Source organism: Cryptotermes secundus, unplaced genomic scaffold (assembly GCF_002891405.2).
Source record: "Cryptotermes secundus unplaced genomic scaffold, Csec_1.0 scaffold245, whole genome shotgun sequence".
Lineage (NCBI taxonomy): Eukaryota > Metazoa > Arthropoda > Insecta > Blattodea > Kalotermitidae > Cryptotermes > Cryptotermes secundus.
In genome coordinates this window covers 1,176,091-1,188,105 of record NW_019736398.1, presented here as the reverse complement: position 1 = coordinate 1,188,105, position 12,015 = coordinate 1,176,091, and the positions used below count along the sequence as shown (strand labels likewise).

The following is a 12,015-nucleotide window of genomic DNA, read 5'->3' as shown; positions in this document are numbered from 1 at the left end:
TTGGATGTGCACAGCAATTCAGGAATAGTATAATCATACTGTAACGTACTATGTTAGTTCACATTTTGCAAAAATACAGAGTGTACATGCATAGCAATTTCTTTTTCTTTGAAGTGCACATTTTTATTCAGGTTTAATCATGCAAATGATTATATTTTTTTAATATAATCCAATTGGTACCTGTTTTATATTACTTAGCTACATGAAAATATTTTAAAGATGCCAATATTATTCATGGAATTATAAAGTCTGCATTTCTTGTGAAATGTTAAGACCCATTTAATATCATATGTTGGAGTTTGTTTTCGTTATGTAATTGTATTGTCCGAATTTTCCTTAAATAAGTTCATCCTATAGTAAAGCAATTTCTACTTATGTGCAGAAATACGTACATATGCATTTTGTTGTCTTAAATTCAGATTGAGGGTACTATGTGTGCTTTTTGTGATGAGCAGAAGCCTGTGCTTTATCATAAGTCAAGTTACTGTTATCTGCTTGTTACAGTTTTACTTTGTAATAAATAACACTTGGTTTTCAAATTAGTTATATTCATACAAATGGAACTTTTATGATAACTCCAACTTATGAATGATTGGCCAAAAATTTCAGTAGTTACGAATTTCGTGAAGTACGACGTCAACACAAAATAATTTTTGACCTTTATTTTATTTACATTTCATATATATTGGAATTGAAATAAAAAATATGGAAAAATGTATTGTGGAAGGAATTAATAATAAATATTTTAAAATGCTATATCTTTCGTTATGTTCCCTGAATTTTTCATACTTGTTCTCGCTTTCTGTGTTGTACGGTCTTGCATTTACCCACGTTCAAGCATATAGGGTTGCATACAATTCCGTTAAGTTGAACATGAGTACAGAGTGCCAGACGAACTTGCCTGGTTTCAATGTATGTTGCCGTATAAGTATTTTTAAAGCAGTTGATATAGACGAAAAAAAAAATAAAAAGGGCAATATTGTGAATTTACGTTAGAAGTTTGACTATGGCAAACACTCGCGGCGTGTGGGTTACTGAAATAAACTGCGCAAATTGTAGGCCCTGTGCTTAATAGTAGTTAACGTTACAATGAAAACAATGGACGTGAGTTGTACGGTATATTATGAATTGCATTCTTTGTTCGCGAGGAAAATTTAGCTTACAGTCATTATTTCTACGACTTGTGGCACATGTCCGTTCAGGTTTTCCACCTTTTATTTCGAAACTTGTCTTCACGTTTTCATGAGTACCGGTTCGGAAGATGGAGCGGAGCGAGTGATTTATTGTACTTCTGACGTAAATTTGGACACGAGTAATCGAAAGTGCATATACGAACATATAGACTAAACGTTTAAAAAATATGTGAGATATGTTTACGGTGATATGATGTGTTTTAGAAGATATGAGAGATATTTGCAGTTCATCAAATGCAGTGTTTCAATTAACCTTTTAGGTTACGTCACGTTTGTAGAACGTAAGTGAATGATGTATGTACAGGCATGCCATCTTGTTAACGTTATAATTTTCAAGGGTTTAACGTGTATACAGGTATACCTCACATATTACAGATTCGGTTCCAGATCACGGCAATAAAACGAGTCACGAATTTTTCGGTTTGCCAGTGCATAAAAAATTATGTTTGCACTATATGAGTAGTGTAGTGTATTGAGTGTGAAGTAGCATTATGTCTAAAAACAATGTACATACCTTAATTAAAAATACATGTATTCTTAAAAAATGCTAACCATCATCTGAGGTTTCAGTCGTAATCCTTTTGCTGATGGAGAGTCTTACCTTGATGTTGTTGGCTGCTGACTGATCAGGGTGGTGGTTGCTGAAGGTTAGGGTGGCTATGGCAATTTCTTAAAATAAGAACAATAAAGTTTGCCGAATTGATTGACTTCCACTTTCGAAAGATTTCTCTGTAGCATGCGATTCTGTTTGACAGCATTTTACCCACAAGAGAACTTCTTTAAAAATTGGAGTCAGTCCTCTCAGATCCTGCCGCTGCTCTATTAGTATTCTAAATCCTTTGTGATCATTCTAACAGTGTTACAGAATCTTCACCAGGAGTAGATTCCATCTCAAGAAACCACTTTCTTTGCTCGTTCATGAGAAGCAACTCGTCATCTGTTAGTTTTATCAAGAGACTGCAACAACTCAGTCACATATTCAGGCTCCACTTCTAGTTCTAGTTGTGGTGCTGTTTCAAGTACATCTGCAGTTACTTCCTCCACTGAAGTCTTGAACCCCTCAAAGTCATCCATGAGGGTTGGAATCAACTTCTACCAGACTCCTGTTAATGTTGATATTTTGACTCCTCCCACGAATCACGATTGTTCTTAATGGCATCTAGTGTAGTGAACCTCTTCCAGAAGGTTTTCAGTTTACTTTGCCCAAATCCATCAGAAGAATCACTGTCTATGGCAACTGTAGCCTTACGAAATGTATTTCTTAAATAATAAGACTTGAAAGTCAAAATTACTCCATGACTTTGAGTTTATAAAAAACTCAATAAAGCGAGGTATGCCTGTAAATGTGTTGGTATATTGTTGCTAATTTATGTTACGTGAGTAATCGACCAATTTTATTCTGGCGAATTATATGAAATTTCGTATGCTCAGCCCTAAAATATAATTAATGCAGTTTCACTGCTCTTAAGAAGGAAGACGTCAGAATACGTATGTGAAGTACTTCATATAGTATGTGCATGAGAAACAAAATTTTAAGGCAGAACAATGTCTTGTAGTCAGTTTTAATACATTCGAAAAGTAAGTGCGTCAATTTATTTAGCTCAGTTTTTCACTACTACTGACCGTGCTAATGGGTTTTTCGAAATAACGAATTTCTGCTATAATTATAGGAGTCAGAATGGAGTTATATCTTACTTATGGAGCCGAGCCCTTCTTGAGGAGAAGCCAAATCTGCAGCTACTCAAGAATTTCCCAGTATTTTATGGAACCTGAAGGTTCATTGCCATGTTTACAAGGTCCCTATCCTCAGCCAGATCAATGCAATCCATACCATCCCATCCTATCTCTAAGATCCAATTTAATATTGTTCACCCACCTACGCCTTGGTCTTCCCAGTGGTCTCTTTCCTTCTGGCTTTCCCAGCAATATCCTATATGCATTTCTCTTCTCCCCCATTCGTGCTACATGTGCCCTGCCCACCTCAGCCTCCTTGAAATGCTCATTCAAATTATACTTGGAGAAGAGTACAAGTTATGAGTTCTATACAGAGTTATATGAGTAATAAGATATAAAGCTAACATTCTTTTGGAGTTTACGAATTATTCAGCTCTCTTGATCACTACTTGCATTTTATCATTGTACCTGCAGAAGTATTAGAAATCTCAGACGATGTTGTAGAGGGATGAATAGAGATTCTGAAGCGATCGTTTCACATGTGTGAATACAGCGTAACATGTGTTACTAACCATGGAGCAGGGTCCCTCTTGAGAAGCTAATAGTTGCTCAACTAGTCAAGAAATTCACAGAATTTTATGGAACCACAACCTGCTTAAATTGAATATTCGAGACCGTCTAGTAGAGTTACGGTTTTTCTCGGTCTCTACCGAAGAAAAAAGATACAAAGATAAACGAAACAAGTAGGAAAAGACACAAAGGAAGGAAAAATTAAGGGGAAGCAGAAAGATCGAAATAAATCTGCCTTGTTTGTGGGTACGTAATTTCTACTTGTAACCGCTTAAGATACCTCACGATAACTGCGACATGAGTGTGCAGGGCTCGTTAGTAATTCTCCCCGTGCAAGCAGCCAGGCTCCACGCACTGGCCAGCTTCCAGGTGCATGGGAGGGACATGCAAATGCACTGCGGAGGCCTTTATGGTGCTGAAGCGGCATCTTGAAATGCACAGGGGTACCCCAGCCGGAAATAAGAGATAAGATTTTTCTTTCCCGCCATTCCTCCCTCCTATTTTTATTGTTTTTAACTTTTGTGTTTGTCGTTTGTTCAGAAACTTTGTACCAGACGTCACGTATTCAAGACTGCTTACCTGCATCACACAGTCAGTAGTAGGAAATCATGAGCCTTTCAGATGTAGTCAAGTCACTGTGGGGATCTGTAGAATATAATCATGTAACCAACTGAAATATTGCCGTCGAGGCGGCATATCGTATGTCTCTTCTTCCTTGGAAGGGATACTTCAATTTGACGTTTCCTGTTTTCAGAATATTGTTAACAGCACGTCTTTCGTATTCGAGCGACACAGAATTTGATCGCTAGGATCAGGGCGCTGCAATGTTTATTGCCTAATTTCCTTATTCGGGAAAGTATGAGGAGGGCTGTGAGATCAATTTGCTGTCCGTCTGTGTGTCTGTATTTTATTCTGTGTTTGTCTGCGTATCCGTTTGTCTGTTAATCTGTATATCCCCTCTAATTTTTGTTATGAGGCTTAGGAGATCACCTTGGTATCTGTGTATGCTCCCTAATTTTTGTTAGCAGGCTTATGAGATCACCTTGCAGTCTGTGTCCCCCCCCCCCCGATTGTTTAGTTTCAATGGAGTCAGTGTCGTATCAAGGGAAAGCAGACGATTGGTTCTTCCTAAAACTTGTTTTTTTTATTTGAGTTTCCGGATGATGTTTTTTTCGAACTGACTGCGTGTCGTAGAGCCTCGTGAGAAAAGGCTGTAATTAAAAACAAATAATAGTTATAAATTACTCCGATTTTCTGAGCACGATTTATAAGATACAACATACAAAATGATTTATTCGGACAGGGCGTCCGGAAGTCACGAGTGAGCCCTATTCGACTAGTTGACACACACTTGTATTTATTTGTACATTTAGCGACGCTGTCAGTAGCTCGTCGTGGCCACACTTAGGGTACTAAACCGGAATTTGCCCGAAAGGACAGGAAAACCATGACAACCTTAATCACGATTGCCTGTATCCGGCCGAGGTTTGAGTCAGTCACCTCCTGAATACAAGCCATAAATGTCGCACTTTATCTGAAGCCTGCTGTAGATAAGAGTATAAAAAGTAAAGGTATCTCTGTAACAGGCTGTGGAGGCCCGTAGGGTTGTGAGACGTCGAGGCTTCTACATTATCTAAACAATCGGCTCACAGATGGCGGTAAGGTTGTCATTCTTACTCACCGCCCTTTACCCTTCAGGAAGATTCCTGATACTCATTTCTGTTAGATGCTGAGTCGACCCAGGGCCATAGTGCAACTGTAAGGATTAGGTCAATTGAAAATATCCATCTCATCGGGACTCGAACCCGCGACCTTCCGCCTTATAGCATAGTGCCTCGACCAGCTACGCTACCGCTTCACGTGGAAATACTAAATGCGTCTAATAGGAGCCACGGAACTTGAATTTCGGTCAGAATGTCGGTTTATGTCTGTTTCATGTCTTTGTGATTACTGTAAAAGTTGTTTCTGTTCTTAATTAATTGAACACAACACCATAAAAACGTATGCAGGAGTGGAGGCATCACTCCACACATTATTAACCTGACCACTCGGTAGAGGTGAGTGACCAGCTTTACCCACGGGGTAAGGGGGTCTTGGTACTCATTAGACAGGGCTATGGATGGACTCCACAGTCGATCCGAGCGCTGTGGAGACGGGAGGAATTAGTTTGCCCCAGTTGTGAATCAAACTCCTGTTCCTCTGCCATTCAGCCCATAATCCCTCATTATACCGACTGACCTAAGCCGGCTTTCGTTTATGAATACTCTACTTTATCAAAACATCGTAGGAAAAATATGAAAGTTAAAAAGAGACATAAGATAGGGACAGAGATAGTCCCCGAAACGTCGCTAATTTTTAACCAGTTGACACAGCTGGTAGCCCTAGAAGATTTTATCAACAATAACAATATTGCCGAGGGCCATAGTTTTCCCATGCTGAAGCTGATATTGTTTCTTGTTAGTTCCATCGTGTAAATCTTAGTATAGTGCCTTGAATTGAGCCGGACTCATGGTCAGTGTAACCCCCTCTACTACCCTTAGAGAAATCTGCTGGCGGGCTTGTGACATGTTGAACTGTACACATTCAATAATGAAGAAGCATAGACGAGCGATAAAAAATACACCACAAGGAGTTTCTCGTATTCCGTGTATACAATAATTGGTTGAGGCACTATCCTGCAAGCCGGAAGGTCGCGGGTTCGATTCCCGATGAGGTGGATTTTTTCAATTGACCTACTCCTTCCGGCCGCAATATGGCCCTTGGATCGCCTCAGCCTCTAACAGAAATGAGTATCAGGAATCTTCCTGCGGTGTAAAGGACGGTCGGCGCGTAAGGCTGAATGCCTTACCGCCATCTGTGAGCCGACTGTCTAAAGAAAATGTGGCACCCTCAAAGTCTCACAATCCTATGGTCGTTGACGACCTCTTACAGGGATAGTTTTACCCCCCCCTTTTTTTTAATTACTCAGAAAAGACTGCCATAGATCAACAACAACACAGCTGATATGCCAACATCATCAAAGCATACTGAGGTTTCTATCTCCTGCTGTCACGGCAAGCACACGGTGGCGAGTTGGCGAACTTTACTGTCAGACCTCGTTTGTCGAGAATAAATGGTTCAGGATGTCATACTGTACATTTTTAACGTGAGACGGACTGACTGATAGTTTTGTATGTATTAATGAAAATAAGGGAAGTAGCATCAGAATCTTTAGAAATGTTTTCGAGAAAATTGTCATTAGGCATAGTGTTCATACTTCCGCCTGCAAGTAACTGTAAATTGAAATCAGATAACGGCGCTGAAGTCAGTTCTTTCCATTTGGTACGGTAAGGTCTTTCATAGGGATCCAAAGGTTGTCGAACTACAGAACTCCATCTGAGGCTTACGTTAAACATGCATAGAACTTCTTTCCACGCCCCGTCTTGGCATGAAGCCGACTGGATATACGAATATGTAGTGAATATCCGAGTCATAAATATGGAGTACATATGCAGGCATAACAAACACTGAAGAGTCCTGTCTTCTGAGGAACATATCGCCTTCATCTTCAGGATCGTAGAATAATCCAAGCAAGAAGCATGTAGCAAGCATATCCCATAAGACAGAACTCTTATAAATACTGCTGTGAGAACCTCAAATGTTACATAACAAGCACTTCCTACGGAGAGTTTTGCGACAAAATAGTAACGCATTTTAGCGAAACGCTCTTCTTGCTGTTGGTCTAATTCGTTGGTCTTAAGTTGATTTATTGAAGACAGATTTAAACCCACTGCTGCAACACATTTCACGCTGATTCAGCAGTGACTTGCATCAGTTGCAGTTTCTTGCAGGCCCCCATACCGATCGCACTAGTTCTAACCGGTGAGCACTGGGATTCCTCGGGGTCGGTTTACGGGCTGTGGCTTTCGTCTGCCTTCAGAAACGCATGAAACCCTTCACTTTGTCTGCAATATGAATTGCTTTATTTATAATTCAAACTGATCTTCGCCACAGGGTTTGACCATGCGGAAAGTTGGAAGGCTCGGATTGTGTGTGTAATTTCTTTCGACAAAGAATATGTTCGCGAGAAGCCGCCTCTGTGGTATAGTAGTCAGAATTCCTGGCTACAGACCCAGAGCTCCCGGGTTCGATTCCCGGTGCTGCCAGATTTTCTGAGAAATGGTGGGTTTGGAACGGGGTCCACTCAGCCTCGTGACGATAATTGAGGAGCTATTGCAAGGAAATAGCGGCTCCGGTCTAGACAACTGAGATTAACGGCCGTGTGGATCCGTTGCGCTGACCACGCAAAAGTTGGCACTAACTTCGCCGACAAGCGGCGGTCGCTCAGTCGGTATAGTTCGCTTGCGGACTAAAGGCCAAGGAGTTTTTTATATGTTCGCGAGACACGAGACGCTACGGTTTCAGGCCTATGTCCGTTTCTATTATAATAAAATCTTGGGTGTAAATTTAGCTCGTGAAGCCACTATGACGCTCAGGTTGAAATGCCCACCGCCGATTGGCTATAAATTTGAATTAAGAAAACGCTGGCTGATCTAGACGAGGACATTATCATGACGTAACAGCGGGGAACAGCTACTCTGGACTTCGTGAGGGTGTCGATATGCCGCTCCCCTGCCCCGAAGCATTCACCAAACTATGATTTATCTAAACATTTGCCCTCTCATGTGGAAAATGCTCACATTTAAGAAAAAACAGTTTCATTCTCTCGCTCGTCGGAGCCTTGTTTCATCAGAAAATATATAGTAACACCAGTAAAATATGATAAAAATGATTAAAGTTATTACGGTGTGCGGAGAGGAAAGAGAGGCTTACTAAAGCTGTGAAGAGCTGCAAGATTTCTCAGTGACAATAAATTGCTGCTGCAGACTGGTGCCCCATGCACATATTGGAGAGAGGCCAGCCGAGGATGTGAGAACAGCAACGTGTCGTGATCGATGACGTCATGTCCGTGATATTTCGTGACGTGTACTTCCGTTGCTTTACACCGGACGGATAGACGGAAAGTTTGATGAACCGTTGGGTCACTGAACATCTGAATATGGACGATACTTTGTACATAGTCAACATGACGGTGGCAGTATCATTCCAAGGATGAAAGAAAGTTTTGCAAAAGATTAGACGGAGAAGCTACAACGAGGAAACGACTGAAGTGACCTAGGTGTAAAGGTAAAGCGGTACTGTGACAGGCCTTGGAGGCTTCCACATTTTCCAGACAGTCGGCACACAGATGGCAGTGTGGTTGTCAAGTCTTACACCCTGGCCGCCCTTACCCCCAAGGAGATTCCTGGTACTCATTTCTGTTAGAGGCTGAGTCGATTGAGGGATTAGATAAATTGAAAAATCTGGTGACAGAAGAACAGCATTCAAGTGGACCTTAAAATATCGGGCCTGAAGATGTGAACTAAATTTATTTGGCTGAAGGTGGAGCGAATTTCCTTCGTTTGTGAACACGGGAATCAAGTTTTGGGTTTCATAAGAAGTCTGGAATTTGTTAACTACCTTAGTGACTCTTAGCTTCTCAAGAAGGATCATAGAGGAAAATGGAGGTAATTATATTCTGGTGTTTCAGGAATCTGTTCCTTCATTTTGAAAGCGCGTGACTGCGGGTTGTTTTGTTTTGACTTTTTCAAATCCATCCATGTATAGTGAGACATTTTGTGATCATGACTTTCATAGAAGAAACGAATAAACAAGTTAAATATGCATGATAACAATTAAATTAAGACAGTTCATATGCTATAGAATGAACGGTGTATGTTAATTCTCACTGTGTGACTGATGTATCTGAACCATTTGTATCAAGTTATCCTGATTACGTGCGGTAATGGCGGCCACTGGGCCCCATCCACTCTCTGCTGTTTTATAAAATTTAATTGTGAGAAATTACTGTCATGTGATTCAGTGACTATAGACGGGGTTTGGATTGGTAATTGGATTTATTGAACACTTACAGGTCGTAATTACTACAGCGCTATCGCTAATTCACACATGTAGTCAACGGGCTATATGGCGTTATATGCCAGAAGAAAGAACTGCTCGTAATATTCGCTGTGAGGGCCCAATATCTTACATATTATCAGACAACTGAAGCATAAGTCAGTAAACGAAGTTTCGCGTTATCTTCCTTTGATTATCTCGACAGCCCCCCCCCATGATTGCCGCCTTGTAATATTTACTTTAAGATTTCGTCACCTGGCCCGTTATATTACTGAGACAGATAACTACCAAGACGGTCATGTAGGTAAGATACTGCACTTCATTCGAAGTGTAGGACTGTGAAGGTATCGAAACAGAGGGATGCTTAATAGATCATTGAACGTTGCGGTGGGAGGTCGGTCTGTGCCTCCCCTTTATGCATTCATTCATTCAAATTTTATATTATTAATGATTCAATTAATAATTTTAATGTATAGAGTGAATGCGAAGGGACATCAGGCAGTAGGCTTATGGGTTATTAAGTAATTTCAATTTTAAATTAGTCTGCAGGAAATTGGGATATCAGAAAATACCAGGAAGCCCCCCCCCCTCAAAAGGACTAGGCATAGTGACGTCTGCCCTAAGAGCTACTGTGATGAGTTTATGATGATGACGATGACAATGATTATGTACCTTATATTATCACAATAATAGTAATCCATACTTATCAAGGTTTCAAATTGAAGCACAACTTCAAACCTTTTCAAAATTAGTAACAGCAAAATATATAATTTTACAATTACTAGCAGCACAACTACTGTTTAGTCTAGTATTAACTTTTAACCTCTCAACAATGAGAAATAAAGATAGATTTTTCACACTGTCGATGGGAAGTTTGTGACATTAGCTTTCGAGATAACAAGAATATTGACATGTATTCCTATGGAATCCGGTCTAGAAAACCGAGATTAACGGCCGTCGGGATCCGTTGTGCTCATCATGTGACACCCTCTATCCTCAAAAGTTGACACTAACTTCGTCGACAAGAGGCGGTCGCTCGGTCGATATAGTTCGCTTGCGGACTACAGGCCACGGAGTTTTATTTATTTGGAATATTATCATCATTTATCAAAGCCGTCCTTTTTGAGCCATAGCCTTCCTTAGAAGATCCTGCCAGACTTGTCTAGAATTAGACCATCTGGTTTTCGTTTCGTTGGATTTCGCAACAGTAATCCTTTACAGAGCGAGATCGTCAGTATTCCGTCCGACCCACAACCTGGAGGACCACTCACAGGGTGGCCCAGTTATACCCCCAGGTACCTGGTTCCCTTTTCGTCACCTTCTACTACTCGCAGGGCAGAGGTGGAGGTATTCTAACCCGCCTCCATAGGGGATCGTATGGAATGTAACTACAGATGTTTTCCAAATGCACGTATTTAGTGACCTTGATGTTAATTAATTAAATACACGGTATTTGTTTTTTATTACTAGTGGGGTGGAACTAAGTCCCTTGTACTGCGGCCACTTCTGGCCTATTGTACCAGCCCCAGATGATAGGTGAGGGTGATTGTGGAGCAATTGGTGGAATGAAGATTGACAGGGTAAAGCTAAGTACTCGGAGAAAGCCTGCCCCAGGGCCACTTTGTCGACCACAAATCCCACTTGACCAGAGCCGGGATCGAACCCGGGCCGCCGCGGTGGAAAGCCAGCGACTAGCCGCTTGAGCTATGGTGCGGCAAAATCAGGGCAGAAATCTTCTGACTGCAGGGCGAACCGCTCAGCGTCGATCGACGCTCGATAGCGGTACGGTACAGCCCCAGTCAACGGCGAGCGCTACAAAGTTCTTCTAGAGAAATTTGACGATTTAATGGCTTTATGTTGGGTCGATGTGAACATAAATTTAATTCTTCTGTCAGTTTTCGATGCAGAACCCCAATACCAATATTAGTAATAGTAATTAGGAGATGAAATATGCGGGTGGACAGACGTGACCTCAGCGTTATTCTTTAATTTTACGCGCTTTGTGTAAAGAACGAATGATATATACTTCTTGACTACCATTAGCACTCGCTTTGCTTATACCTGTCTGCAAGTGGCATTGGGAATTGTTATTTTACACAAATTGATCAAACAGTTGTAGATTAAGTTGGAACTTGTCTCTTAAAATCTCCTTTCTCGCTCGCCCAGTTAGTTGTTATCCGTTTCGAATAATGGGGCAAGAAAAGCACCCAGCGTGTGGCCGCAGGGAACACGGCCACCCCCGTGAATGCAATAAGGGAACAAGGACTGTCAGTCAAGGATCTTACTTACCCTTGTATCTACGGCCCTCTTTGTATCTTGATATCCCTTACGACAGATGCCCACTCTTCTGCATTATTTGTCTTTGGACACCATTTATGCAAGCCATCTCTCATAAATCATTGCCTGATCAGTGGAAGGAGTATATTATTGTACCAATTTACAAGAAGGGCGATAAAACTCAGGCAGTAATTATCGTATGATATCACTGCTGTCAGCTTCATGCAAAATTGTGTGCAATATCCTTCTCTCAAGGTTAATTCCATAGATAGATGAAAATATTGGTGATCATCAGTGTGGGTTTCGACGTAACAGATCAACTAGTGATCAGGTATTTTATATTCTTCAGATACTGGAGAAAAAA

General features: G+C 41.0%; 1 long non-coding RNA gene across 1 annotated transcript in view; it reads left to right on the top strand.

Moving 5' to 3' along the window:
- The first annotated feature begins 1,164 nt into the window (after nucleotides 1–1,164).
- LOC111869824 overlaps nucleotides 1,165–12,015 on the top strand; it is a 116,989-nt gene continuing 106,138 nt past the window's right edge. The window contains exon 1 of the long non-coding RNA XR_002843740.2: nucleotides 1,165–1,474. This is a non-coding gene — a long non-coding RNA (uncharacterized LOC111869824). The remainder of the gene's footprint in view (nucleotides 1,475–12,015) is intronic.